Genomic DNA, 14,016 nt, shown 5'->3' with positions numbered 1-14,016 from the left:
GTCAAGAGGCATTTATTTATCATTTGCATAGTTAACACTGGGGAAAACTGGGCATTGAAATGCTTGTGACGAGGCTCAGACATACAGTGACAATAACAGGACCATACAAAAAAACATACAGATATAGACGTACGTGAAGGGCACTGAGATATTGAGTGACTTCAATGACCATAGGCAGAATAATAACACAGACAGAGCATTAAATATAAATAAGTGGCAGTAACAGATACAATAAGGGTAGACAGTGTTAAGAGTTTTAAGTAGTCCTGAGGTACTGATATAGGAATATTGGGGGTAGAGCAGTGTCCAAAAAATGTTCATTGTAGAGTGTCGCAGAGCTACATGAAAGAAAATTAAAATTTGTGTGTGTGCTGATGTGCTGTGCTGATGTGTGTGCTAATATTTTATTAATGAGACATGAAATCCATGCAGGAAACCAGGGGAGGCAATCCCAGCTTTGATTGGTCCTGAGCCGAGACACCGCAGGAAATGAAAAGACTGAAACGATCGCAGAGTGAGGGGGAGACGTCTCGTGTGTTTTACCATCGTTAAAGATGCTGAAACACCGTCTGCCTGTAATCAGCAGCTTAATGGAAAAGTTCAATCATGTTCCAAACCCATATTACATACTTCCTTTTGTGAGACGTTCAGAGAATGTTTACACTGCTCTTATAGTTATGAAAGTGAATGAGGACAGACTTTTAAGTTATGTATTATTAATTTCTCATTTACATTTATGTTTAAAACATTCATTATCAATTAATCATCATCATTTAATTAATGAATATGTTTTTAAACAAATGCAGTTTCAACTTTAACTTATAATTTTTGTGTACATTTAAGTTTTTTTTTCATCTAATATTTATATTTTATTTCAGCTTTATTTGAAAATAATTTTTAACTGTTTTAGTTTAATAACAACTCTTTCATTAATCAATTCCACATGGATAAAATCTACATTAAAAAAATGTTTCATTCAGAAATATGTCAGATTTTAGAAGTAAAATGGGTTGCAAATGCAGCTTCAATTTTAACTTTTTACAAACAAATAAATAAACATACACACACAAACAAAACAAAATCAAAATACAGCTTTAGTTTATTAACAACACTTTCATTAATCAATTCCACATGGATAAAATCTAAATTTTTTTCCCAGTATCCTGTTTCGTTCCGAAATATGTCAGATTTTAGAAGTAAAATGGGTTGCAGCTTTAAATTGAACTTTATTTGAGTTAGTTTAGATGATTTACATTTGAACATTTTCAAGTAATATTTATATTTTAGTTTATTTCAACTTTATTCAGTCAGTATAAATGATTTTGAATAGTTTTGGTTTAACCTCACTGTTGCGTTAAAATCAAGTCCTGGCTTACATTTTTTCATTCTCGTTCCATATCCTGTTTCATTCAGAAATGTATCCAATTTAAAAGTAAAAATCGGTTGCAGTTGCAGCGTCATGTTGACTTTAAACGGTCAAAGATTTGTGATAGTCTCAGATTTTGTTACAGGCTGTTACAGCTGTGTGCAGGTGACAGGTGTATCGGAATGTTTACCTCTTATTCTCCCTGATTGGTCAGACTGCAGACAGTGGCCACGCCCCTCTGTATGATGCCACCCCTCATGTGACCCGGCCTGCAGGGAAAGAGAGACACACTCAGCCTGAAGGGGCTCAGATCAGTGGCCTCTTGTTGTGAGAGCGGGGTTTCAACCTGCTGTGTTACGTCAAAATAAAAGCTTTAGCGTGCTCTGAGAAGTAGTTAGGGATTAATCACAGAATAACCAGTTCAGAATAAGAATTAAAGGGCAAAAAGCATCTTAAAAGAACATGAAAGTAGTTGATTTGAAGTCTTTTAAAGCAATGCAGAGGGTTTGTGGGCGGGTTCTTAAACTGGGTTCATGAATATTAATTAGCTTGCACTGTTGTTGTTGTTGTGTATTCTATAGTGACATTGCCTAATTAATATTCATGAGGGAAACATTCATCTTGGTGCTAATTACAAATTGACTGTCTGCGTAAATGTGCATTGTAGATGGTTTAAAGTGTCAGTATCACGCCAGTTTTATGTTTGCTCAGATATTTTTTACAATATTTTAACATCCTCAGACATAGACCTCCAGGGATTTCAAAACTGAAAGTTCAACATCAAAATAAGGTTATAAATAAAACAGAGAAAATTAATTAAATAATTAAAACTGACTGGCCATTTCTCAGCATAATTAATTTCTCCTGAAATCGCAGTCAGTTGTTTATTGTTTTCTCTCAATTCACAAGCACAAATGATCATGTGACTTCATTTGCATAGTATATGTGAAGTTAGCGTAATATTTTCTCATCTGTTGGATCTTGAGAGATTTCAAATTTGATTGCAGTCAAATATAAATAGCTTGAAAACTTTTTTTTGTTTTTTTGTTTTCAGTGAACTGTCCCTTTGTTTCGTGTATTTTATAATGCACAGCCAACACACACTCATTTTTAAAGAAAGCTGGTAAAGTTTGCCAGATGTCCATTTTTAAACTGTAGTTGGGTGTTTAACTGGGTGTCTGGTTGAAATGTACTTGTGCTTGTGGAGCAGTTCAATATGGTTCCATGTTATTTGCCTTGGTCAAGTGCAGGGCCTCTTTCTGTAAACATGAGGTGTTTTATTGGAAAATAAGGTGTTCTGGAAAACATAACAGAAGTGTCTTATTAGTTGTGTGAGATGTGTCTATGACAGATGCAATATACTTGTTTAAAGCCATAAGCAGCATTAGCTTATCAGTCAATCTGCAGAAGGCTGGAGCAGAATTGATTTGCTTCTCCAGGAAAGATTTCAGCAAGCTCCAGACTGAAATGGGCAATTTCTGAACTAAAAATACCCTTTGTAAATGAATTTTGTGGTCAATATGTTCGACAGGGTGATAAAATATAGCTGCCCCCAAAATAGTTTTGTTTTCACTGTTTACACTGCCTACAAACAGAGTTTCGGTATTTCCTCATTTGTAGAGGTCTAGTGTATTTTTGTGGTTGTATGTGTGTGTGCGTTTGTCACGCAGAGCCCAAGGCCGCAGTCTTCATTTATCAAACCACACCGGTTGTCACGTTTCCATGGCAACCCTCAGGAAGATGATGAGCCGGCTGTCTGGCATCATTCTGGCCGCTGCATCTCTGATGTGACCTCTGGTTCACGGCCTGCATTAATGCAAAGCTGCATTGCGCCGAAGGCAAACGTGGCTTTATTGGAAGTCGGTTGCACGGTTAGCTTGCCGGTCGAGACTCTTTGAGCGGTTAATGCGCTGTTGTTGTTTGGTGGTCGCTGTGGGTTTGTGTAATGATTATTATATTATTTATATAATATATATTTATATAATACAAATTTATTATTATATTATATATTGTTATATTTTTTATTTCTATTTTTGTTATATCTTTAAGAGAAAAAAATGATAATTTCTAGGTTTTTTTGCTGCATCTTTTAATGCAGACGAGCTCTTCATGTGGCAGAATGACTCTTTGAGATGAAAAGAGTATGACAGAGTGTTAAAATCACACTGTGATTCTGTGAAGTTCATGTCCAGTTAGACTTTACGGATGGAACAGTATGAGATGAGGGGAAAGAGTGCTAAAAACATCTTAAACATTGTGCATGGTTTGAAAAGCAGCAGGCAGCATCTGAAATTAACTTTATGTGAGTAAATTTTGAATTTAACATTGTATTTTTATCGATGCACTCATGGTGCAGAAATATCAGACTTCAGCTTTAAATGAACCGTTGTGTTTTTATTGTAGCTGCAGTGTGTGTATTTGTCTGATTTGGCGCACACATGCGCTGGCATGTTGAGGTGCGCTGTATGTGGGCATTTTGTGTTTGAATCCAGACGTTTCGTAATCCTTCCCCTGCAATCATTTCTGTCGTATCTCTACCGTAAACAGAAACAGCAAACTGTTTTTAAGTTGTCATGCAGTTCAGGAGTGTTTTTCAGCTAGCTAAAGACAGACACGCGTCACCTGATGATACGTGTGATTGAGTGTGTCATGGGTTGGTAATAGTGTTTTTTTCTGTAGTAAGCAGCTCCTGGAATCTGTAAAATCACTGTATAGTCAGCAGTCTGCATGGAGAGAAAGAGAATACTATATTTTAAAACATTATTTTAAGACTTGTACTAAAGCTATGAATCGATTTTTATTTATTATATATTTTATATACATTTTGGCTTTATTGTGTTTAACCCCTTAACTGTCACCCCCATTTTTTAAAATAGGCATTAAAATGCACTATCCAAACTTACTTACACGCGCGCACACACACACACACACACACACAAAACAGAGATAGTCTCACTTACCATTTAATACAGCGAGTGCATCCCGGGCTGTTTCCGGCACATGTTGGAGACGGGTTAAGGCCTCACCCGAAGCTATCTGCAAATGTCTTTGGTATGAAAGGAGCCTGTCTGCTAGCTTTACCTCATGACCCGTTTACAATAACGAGTCTCAGAAGTGCCCTGTCCGCTGGGGGCAAAGACAGCAGGCCAGTCCTGAGCTCAGCCAGAACAAACACATCACATGCTCGCTGACGGAGAGATGTGTGGGACGCGGATGAAGGAAGGAGACTGTAATTATGTGAGGGTAAAAATTAATTTACATCAGGGTTGATTTTGTTTAAAGCGTCAGTTCAACTAAAATCTAAATTCTGTCATTGTTTACCTTATGCATAATACTGTATATTGGTAACTAGTCCATTATTAGCTGACATAAGATTTTTTTTAATGTATTTTTTAAATGTCCTAGTTTTGGGTTTTGTTTTCCCTTAATAATAAAAACCTTCATTTAAAAACTGCATGTTGTGTTTACTTGTGTTATCTTTGACTAATATTTAAATTTGTTTGATGATCTGAAACATTAAAGTGTGACAAACATGCAAAAAAATAAGAAATCAGGAAGGGGGCCAACACTTTTTCACACCACTGTATATATTTAAAAATACCTAATGTAATTGCATCTGTAATTAATTTCTGTAATTACATTTATAATTACACTGTTGACACATCCCTTACACCTACTCATACCACTAAACCTGTCCCTAACCTTACCCGTATCCCACCTCAATAGCAGCAAAAGTGTTTTGCAATACAATATGAACACAATAAGTACATTGTACTTCTTTTTTATGTAAGTACATAGTAGTTAAGGCCACCTAATATAAAGTGTGACTGTATCAATTAATGTATATTAATTTTTTCTTGTTTTTACATTCAGATCACTGTACCTTTGCCATCATTTAACACTCAAAGATTTTTGAAAACACAAAAAATATTGCAGTTTTGTAATTGCAAAATGTAATCTAATATGTAATCTTTATCAAAGATTGTTAAGATTGTTAATATAACAATTTATATTTTTACTGTACATTATAATGTGATGCCTAACTTCAACTGTAACATTGAAAAACATTGATTTTAGTCTATCTATATTGGCAAAATATGGGCACTTCTAAAAAAAATTGAATTGAAAACGCTGAATTTTCAGCATCATTACTCTAGTCTTTAGTGTCACATGATCCTTCAGAAATCATTCTAATATGCTGATTTGCAGCTCAAGAAACCACAGAAACTGTGACACCGTATGTTTTTTAGTATACTTTTTTTTGTACCTGTCACTATTGACCAATTTAATGTGTCCTTGCTATAGGACACAAATCATATGGAATTATTTTACAATATATTTGTTGTTTTTGGAGTTTGACAGCACCTGTCTCCATTCTCTGTCATTGTATGGAAAAGAGACACAGTCTATACATTTTCTATAGTATTTCATAAAATAAATAATCCGGGTAAACAATGAGAGAATTGACATTTTTTGAGGAGAACTCTATCTCTAAAGCAATGGGACATAGTTGAAGCAACTCACAGTCTATTAACACACTGGATTCTGAGAGACACAGATTGGTCAGACTCATTCGGGAGTCCATTGGCTGCTCTAAAGTGTGGCTACACAAGATTTATGTGCGTCACTGATTTGCCCCACTTACTTTAACAGTTCCCCACTGTGTCCCAGCAAAAACACGCCAATGTGCAGGTGGTGTGTGTGTGTGTTGGTGTGTGTGTGTGTTTGTGTGTGTGTGTGTGGGTGTTTGTGTGTGTGTGTGTGTGTGTGTATGTATGTGTAAAAGCATTGTCACTGAGGAAAACTGTGCCCTTGAACAATGCATCTCACCCCAGGAGTCTCCACAGAGATTCAGAAATCCCTCTGGACAGAAAGCACATGCTAAATTGCAAAATGGCGTTCATTTATTTGCATGCACTCGGATGCAATCCATGCACGTGTTAAATATATTCCTGCTTACCTGTGCACTTGTTTTCTCAGGCTCTCAAACCGCATGATACGGGGAGGGTCATTTCTTCTCATTAAAATTCTGCCATCAGTCTTTGTTCTCTCAGTTATTGTATTTTTGATCAAATGCAGCTTTGAGAGACTGTTTTCAAAAAAATCTTACAGACCTCAAATTATTGTATATTCTTGGAATAACCTGCACTAACAAATTATGCATATTGTGACCAGGAATGTGTGTTAAAATCAATGTGAAAGCCTTACTTCCTCAATACATATTTTTGGTCTTAGCAAACGATCAGTTCCGATGCATAGAATCCCCTTCGTTTTTTCTCATTGCATATCCAGTTTCACTTTTAAATATGCCAAATTATAGAAGTAAAAATGTTTGCGGATGCAGTTTCTTGTTGAGAACCTAAATGAGTTAAGTTGTGATTTCATGCTGCAGATACTCCATGCAGTTCACATTCAGCTCAAATTTAAAATTGTATGCATAATTATGCAAAAGTCCCTGAAATAGATGAAACTTCATTTGAGCTACCCTACTTTATTCCTGATATTTGGGCAGTGTTGGTGTTTGAACACCTACGGGTTGAGTGGTGTGCGTTGCAGGACCGTAGGGCTCCGTCTGTTATATCTGCGTTGTGCTGCTTTAGTGAATTAGCAGCAGCACCCACTTCATTTTCAACAACGAAGAGCATCAGCGGCTGTGCGTGGGTGTTTCGTGGAGTATCTTATCTCACTGGAGCAGCGCTGATAGCAGAGATGAGACTGAATGAATCCTCGTGGCTTTTCCTGTCCAGAAGTAGCCCACGACATCTGCCCTCCAGATAGAGAAGATGCGCTCAAAAGCTTGCTATGAATATCTGATGATTTACTCTCAAGCATCACTTTCAGTATTAGTTTGGGTTAAAAGCATGATGCAGAACTTATTTGTGGAGTAAGCATGAGATCTTGTCTTGTCCTCTGCTAAATGTGTCAGTCACATAATAAATAATCTGCTTTTCCCTAAAATTCAGGTTTAATCATGCACGTTATATCTTTTAACACCTCTAAATTCACAGATTAATTCAGATGTGAGGATGTTTTATCTCAGTTTAACCCGCTTGATAGTAAAATCCCCAAACTAAATAAGATTAAAGTAAATAATCATGTCTAATCTGTGTGAAAGTTTGCATCTCACTCTGTTTTAAATATCAGTACAGAGACGCTCTCGGCTTTAAAGCATTCATACTGGAACTGTATTTGAAAGGTTTTGGTGACATCTAGTGGAGGAGTAATGAAACATTTTTCCATGTTGTAATACTTTGTCATTCTGCTCTGTTGTTTTTGAGTATAGACTGACATGTAGAGTCACATTTAATTAAGGAAATGTCACTAAATGATATAAATATTTTTAAATAACTTGCTTATATGTTCTCTTCTTCTCTTGCAGACACAATGGTCCTTGTTTTTTTCCTGACAGTAACAACTCTACAACCAAACACATCCATTTCAACAGACGAAAATAACAATGGTAAGTGCTCATTATTCATAATAATAGTATTAATAATAAAATGAGCATTGCTCTCTAAATCCTTTCAGTTATAAATGCAGAGCGACAAATTTGTCATATACGAGAAATAGTTTATTAAGCAATTTAACCTTCACTGAAGATAAAAAAAAGATTGCTCTTCTCAAGAGTACTTGATTCTGATTGGTCAGTTGCATCATTTTGCAGTCAAATAGTGCTAAAATTAAATACATTTTTAGATTCATTCATTCATTCATTCATTTCCTCCCTTCCTTCAATTTAATTAATTAATCAATTAATTAAGGGTTATATCTCCTACTTAACTATAAACATTTTTTTTTCACTGCCAGTTTCCCATTCATTTTTATATTTTGATATAACTTCACTTGTTTGAAAACCAGCATATGTGAAAAAACAGCAGTTTCACTTAAGGTGGCGCTAGATTTCATACTTAAAATCATTTTAAATATATGTTTAAATATATATTATTATAACATGTTTATATCATTATACTATATTATAACATATTATTTCTTTTGGCTAAAGATTGATATAAAATTTGTTACTGTAGCTCATATGGCAATGCTAACATCAGAAATTTGGTATGATGATTATTTCAGAAATGATTAGTCATTTCATATATATATACATTTGCCATTTTTCATTTTCAGACTTTATTTATTTTTGTATTTTTTTTAAGTTATTACAACCTCAAAAATTGATTTCACAATGTAGGTATTACTCACAAAATGACTGATATAGTTATGGAAACTCAGTGGCCAAAACCAGCCTTTTGTAGTTGTGTAACATTTCCCAGCGAGATGATTTTTCAATCCTCCCTGGTCGTGTTCAGCGTTTCTGCATCACATGAGCATCAGTGTGGATTTGTGTTAAATCTGCGGTGGATTACGCAGGCTGTGATTTTGGGCTGCAGTAAAGTGCTGATCTCAGGGTTAAGCGGGTGATTCATGTCAAACCTGCTGTTAAATGAATGAGCGATGCTTATCCCGCAGTCAAAACAGCACCGGGCTCTCTATTAAATCACTAATAATGCCTTGGCTTGACTGGCTGCCATACCTCACTGAAACGCTCAGCGCCGGAGCAGCTAAGTGTGTTCATTCCGGCTCCAGCGGCTCTGTTCGCGGGCCAGTTTCCTGTTCTTTTGTTCGCTGTGGGTTTAACTGCCTCTCCTTCTTCCTTTAGAGAACCTGGATCAGTCCAGCGCACCCATCCTGCCCATACTGCTGAGTCTGTCCATCTTGGTGCTTTTTCTGGGGTTGCTGACCTGGTATTGCCTCAGGTACGACACACACACACACACACAAACGCTGTGAGTCAAAAACTGAGTCTGTCATGCTTACAAGCTCCGCCTCTTTCTGATTAAGGGCGGGTCCAGGAATTGAGACATGCTGTCACACACACACACATATTTATTCATACACAGCCTCACCGTGGTAAACCCTCAGATTTTTACATGGTAGAGAGCGTGTCATATAGCGTGTGTTTGTGGAGAAACAGCACCTCTGATGAAAAAGAGCTCGAGTTTTCGTTGGTGAGACAGATGTGATGTTAGGATATTGTCTCACATGTTGTCTTCATGTTTAAACCTTGTGTTCTTCATTTCTTTTAGGTTGAAAAACCAGAGGAAAGCTGTCATCACAGCCGTCGACAAGAAAGTACCAAATGGCATCCTGGAAGAGCAAGGTAAGCGCTCACTTGATCTGCTTCGAACCAGTTTAGTTGTTTAAGATATGAGAAAAGCAACTTGTGGTTTTGAGAGCTCTGTTGTAAGTAAGACGTCTTGGCAAGTTTCACTTTATCAAATGTGCTATATTCGGCTTCCTGTTGCCTCAAGATGTTCTGAAAGCAGGACGTGAGCTTTTTTTTGTGAGCTACACGTGCTATTCTATATCGGACGACTCTATAATTGCACTAAAAATTCACTCTGGCTGAGGTTTATGGGTCATAATATGGTTTTTATGGTGATTTTATGGTGAAGATTATGCTCATCTGCATTCCAAATGTTTGAATGAATGACCAAACCTTTGATAAAAAATACTTTTTTTTTTTTTTAAATGGTTGTGTTTGATTTACAGATAACACATTTTTATTTCACAAACTGTAGTTTTTATGGTATAAACTTTATTAAATCTCTAACCAACCCTTAAAGTACGGTGAATTCAGGTGGCACATTCTGCCATTGAACATTACATGAACTACTGTAACAATGAAAAATACTTCTAAAGCATTTATTAATCTTAGTTAAAGTTAATTTACTGATGTTGTATTTGTTAATGTTACTTACTGGACTTGAGCTAACATGAACTAACAATGAACAGTTTTATTTTTATTAACTAACATCAACAAAGATGAAGAAATACTGTAACAAATGTGTTGTTCATGGTTAGTTAATGCATTAATTTATGTTAACTAATGAGACCTTTTTGTAAAGTGTTACCTTTTAAACTTTACTTTTAGACAAGACTTTTCTAGTTTAATAATAGTGAGAAAATATCAATATTTCAAATCCCTAAACTGATTTGTTTATTGTTTTGTTTCCTAGATACAGAGGTGTAAAACAAGGGGAAACATACTGTAATGCTATTTGTGGTTTCATTACCAATATTTCCTCAAAAATATTCAAATCTGACTAAAACCATGTGAAAGAGGAAGAAGGTTCATTTTTAAACAGTTGTTCCTGTTTGCTTTTATTAGAGTTTGCTTGTTTGACACAAAAACTGTGGCTCATGGTTAGCCAAAAATCACAAAAGAGCTCTGTTTAAGACCAGAATTGGGTTTCTTAGACAGCAGTGAGATTAAATGGAGATCAAACTGAGACTTGGGATTAAGTCCCCAGAATCTCAGAGTGTTCTCCTGCTATACAGACCCTCATAATGTCCTTTTAGATGTTCAGATCTCAAATTGTGCTCAGATTTTATGCTTATCTAGAGTCCGGTTGTCGCCGCAGATTGTGTGTCTTGTCGAAGGTCTAGCAGATTTATGTAATAGACTTCCTCTGCACTCTTTCTCCTGACGGATGACTTCTCTCAATGAATATTTTGTGAGCAAAGACGAAAACGACACACTCTAAACACGCAGGAAATGTTAGTGTTAAATGACATTTACTGTGTTGAATCCAGTTGGCATTTCAATCAGAGAGATGTTTCTGTGTTCAGTTGAACGTCACACCTGTGTAAGGGAAGTGGTTTACCGACTTTCTCCAGCTTTCTGTGCCACCTTTTGTTTGCCTATTTGATGTTCACTAACATTCAAAAAATACAGTAATATTATTACAATTTCAAATGACTGTTTTCAATTTGAATCTATTTCTGTGATGCAAAGCTGAATTTTCAGCATCATTACAGTCTCCAGAGTCACATGATCCTTCAGAAATCATTCTAATGTGCTTATTCTAATATGCATTTATTATTATTATTAATGTTGAAAACAGTTGTGCCTCTGTATTTTTGTGGAAACCCTGATACTTTATTTTTCAGGTTTATTTGATGAATAAATAACAGCATTTATTTGATATAGAATATTTTTGTAGCATTATAAATGTCTTTACTGTCACTTTTGATCAATAAAATTAATCCTTGCTGAATAAAAGTATTAATTTATTAAAAAAAAAAATCTTTCTGATGCCAAACCTTTGAACAGTAGTGTTTAAGTCTGCAAACATTCTCTTTTTATGCAGAAGAACAAATGGTTTTATTTCTTTAAGTCTAAGCGCTGATGTAACTATGTGTGTTTGTGTGTGCTGTATGCTGTATAGAGGAATATATAGATGTGGATAAAGATGAGGATGAGGATGAGGATGATCTTGGCTGGCCGTCAGAAGGTCAGGTATATGTGGTGTCTCATGAACAGGCATGAAGTTTATAGTCTAAACTCTATAATGTCTAACATCTCGCCCGCTCTAACCTCTAAATTAATGGTTGTGGGTTTCTTTCGGTACTATGAGGGTCACTGGTGGTTTTCCGGTATTTGCATATGCTGCTTTAGATATGCCTATAGTTCTTTTACAAAGGCATGCTTTTATAAAAAATAAAAAAAAAGATGGTGTGAGCATGTTTGTTTGTTTATTTGTTTCCTGGGTGACAAAACCATGACCGTATGTTTGACATGATGTTCTTCTTCTTCAAAAAAAAATGTATTTAGCAGTCTGTTGTTAGATACGGGACAATTTTCTTTTTTGGAATGTAACATTCTGAGATTTTTTTTACCCTAATATCAAACCTAATCATATTGATTGATAAAACAGACCAAATGTATGTACACACCTCACCTGTATGTGTTGAATTCCAAATGCTTTAGAACATATTAGTTTTGCTGTGGTATTGAAAATGGTACAAAAATTTAGGCAGTTAAGACAAAAAAAAAAAGCTAATTTTAATGCAACTTAACAGCATCAGATCAGATTTAATATAGTATTTAATATTGATGCAGTGAAGAAAATGCTAGCTATTTTAATTGAGAAATCATTGAAGGCTAAAAACCATTAAATTAATTTAATATATATATATATATGTTTTTTAGCAGTACCATGTTCAGTAGCATAGTTTTGCTGTGGTATCGAAATTGGTACACAAATTCATGCAGTTGAGACAAAAAAACAGCACATTTTATTGATCTGAATCGCAACAGAATAAATACAAATTAAATAGTTTTAATATGTTATTTAATAATGATGCAGTGAAGACTTTGCTAGTTATTTAATAGTGAAATCATTGAAGTCTAAATGCCAATAATTCAATATTTTGCTTAATATTTATCTATTATTTGCATGTTTTGTAGAATTAGTTTTGCTGTGGTATCAAAATTGATGGTCACACTTTATTTTAAGGTCCAATTCTCGCTATTAACTAACTATTAACTGTGACTATTGCCTCAATAAACTCCTAGTTTGTTGCTTATTAATAGTTAGTAAGGTTGTTATGTTTTTGTATGGGGTTGAATTAAGGGATATCTAAAATCTGCTCATGCAGAATAAGGCATGAGTACTAATAAACAGCCAACATGCTGGTAGTATGCATGCTTGATAATAGTGAGAATGGGTCCTTAAAATAAAATTGATATTAAGATTCATGAAATTACACTGCTATTAGCTATCAATGACTAGATTTTTCATGAAAACACAAATCATGATGATCTGAACATTGTAAAAATAGCCCATTATTGTTGTTTACGCTGATTACATCACTCATGCTGCTGAAAGTTTTTTTGTGTGTGTTAGTGGCACAGCTCAGTGGAGAGACTGTTATTATGTTTGCGGCTCGTAAAGAAGCTGATGGTGCATTATGGTGCCATTATTAACTGGCAGAAGCATGCATTCATATGGATCAGCAAATATCCTTCCACATTTGCTGACAGCTCAACTGCTCTCATTTCCCACTGAGAATTACTGAGGAGTCATCAGGCATTGAGTCATTCGAGAAAGCCCCTCTCTCCTGCTTTTAGATGCATGATTCAAGATTCAGGAACACACACTGAATGAACCACGTATATTTTCTGTTCCATGGAAACCATGTTTATGCTCAACAATCTTAATGGCCACTTAAACCATTTAAGTCGGAATGGAAGCGGATCTGCTGGTTAAACAATGGCCTATACATACAGGAACAAAGCGCCAGTAATATCATCCATTTAGGCTATAACAAAATGACAGGTTTGGTGGGAATTTGAACAGCATGATCGGTTTTGCTCAAATGCACAATTCTGTAAGAATTCATGTGTTAGGTAGCAATTCAAGTGCAATAAAATGATGTGAAATCAAATAATGTCTCAGGTGCGTGATCCACAGCAATGCATTTGTGTAGAGACGAGAGAGTTCAGTAGACACATTAAACACAAAATGCTCAGTTTGCAATTGAATTTAATGTATGAAATGCTTTTAATTATAAAGCAGAAAGCGTACAGCATCTGTGACTCCCTGACAGTGTCAAATCCTAATAAACATCTATTTGACTTGGCATGTAAGATTATGGAGGTATGGCATTGGTTTAGTGTTAACATGTATAATTTGTATCGTTGACAGTCATTACCAGGGGGTTCGACCCAAGGAACATGTGAAGAGGCCAATAAAGAAGAAAACAAGGAGAAGAACAGATATCCAAACATCTTACCTTGTAAGAATCTTTAAGATAATCTCTCTCTCTCTCAAAACACACACACACACACACACACACACACA

At 35.4% G+C, this 14,016-nt stretch overlaps 1 pseudogene; it reads left to right on the top strand.

Annotated features, from left to right (window-relative positions):
- Positions 1–14,016, top strand: part of LOC107711257 (receptor-type tyrosine-protein phosphatase epsilon-like) — a 73,676-nt pseudogene that overhangs the window by 45,976 nt on the left and 13,684 nt on the right.

The sequence above is a fragment of the Sinocyclocheilus rhinocerous genome, unplaced genomic scaffold (assembly GCF_001515625.1).
Source record: "Sinocyclocheilus rhinocerous isolate Xijiao unplaced genomic scaffold, SAMN03320098_v1.1 scaffold402, whole genome shotgun sequence".
In the NCBI taxonomy this organism is placed as follows: Eukaryota; Metazoa; Chordata; class Actinopteri; order Cypriniformes; family Cyprinidae; genus Sinocyclocheilus; species Sinocyclocheilus rhinocerous.
Note: the sequence above shows the minus strand (reverse complement) of the source record. Positions and strands in the feature narration are given on the sequence as shown.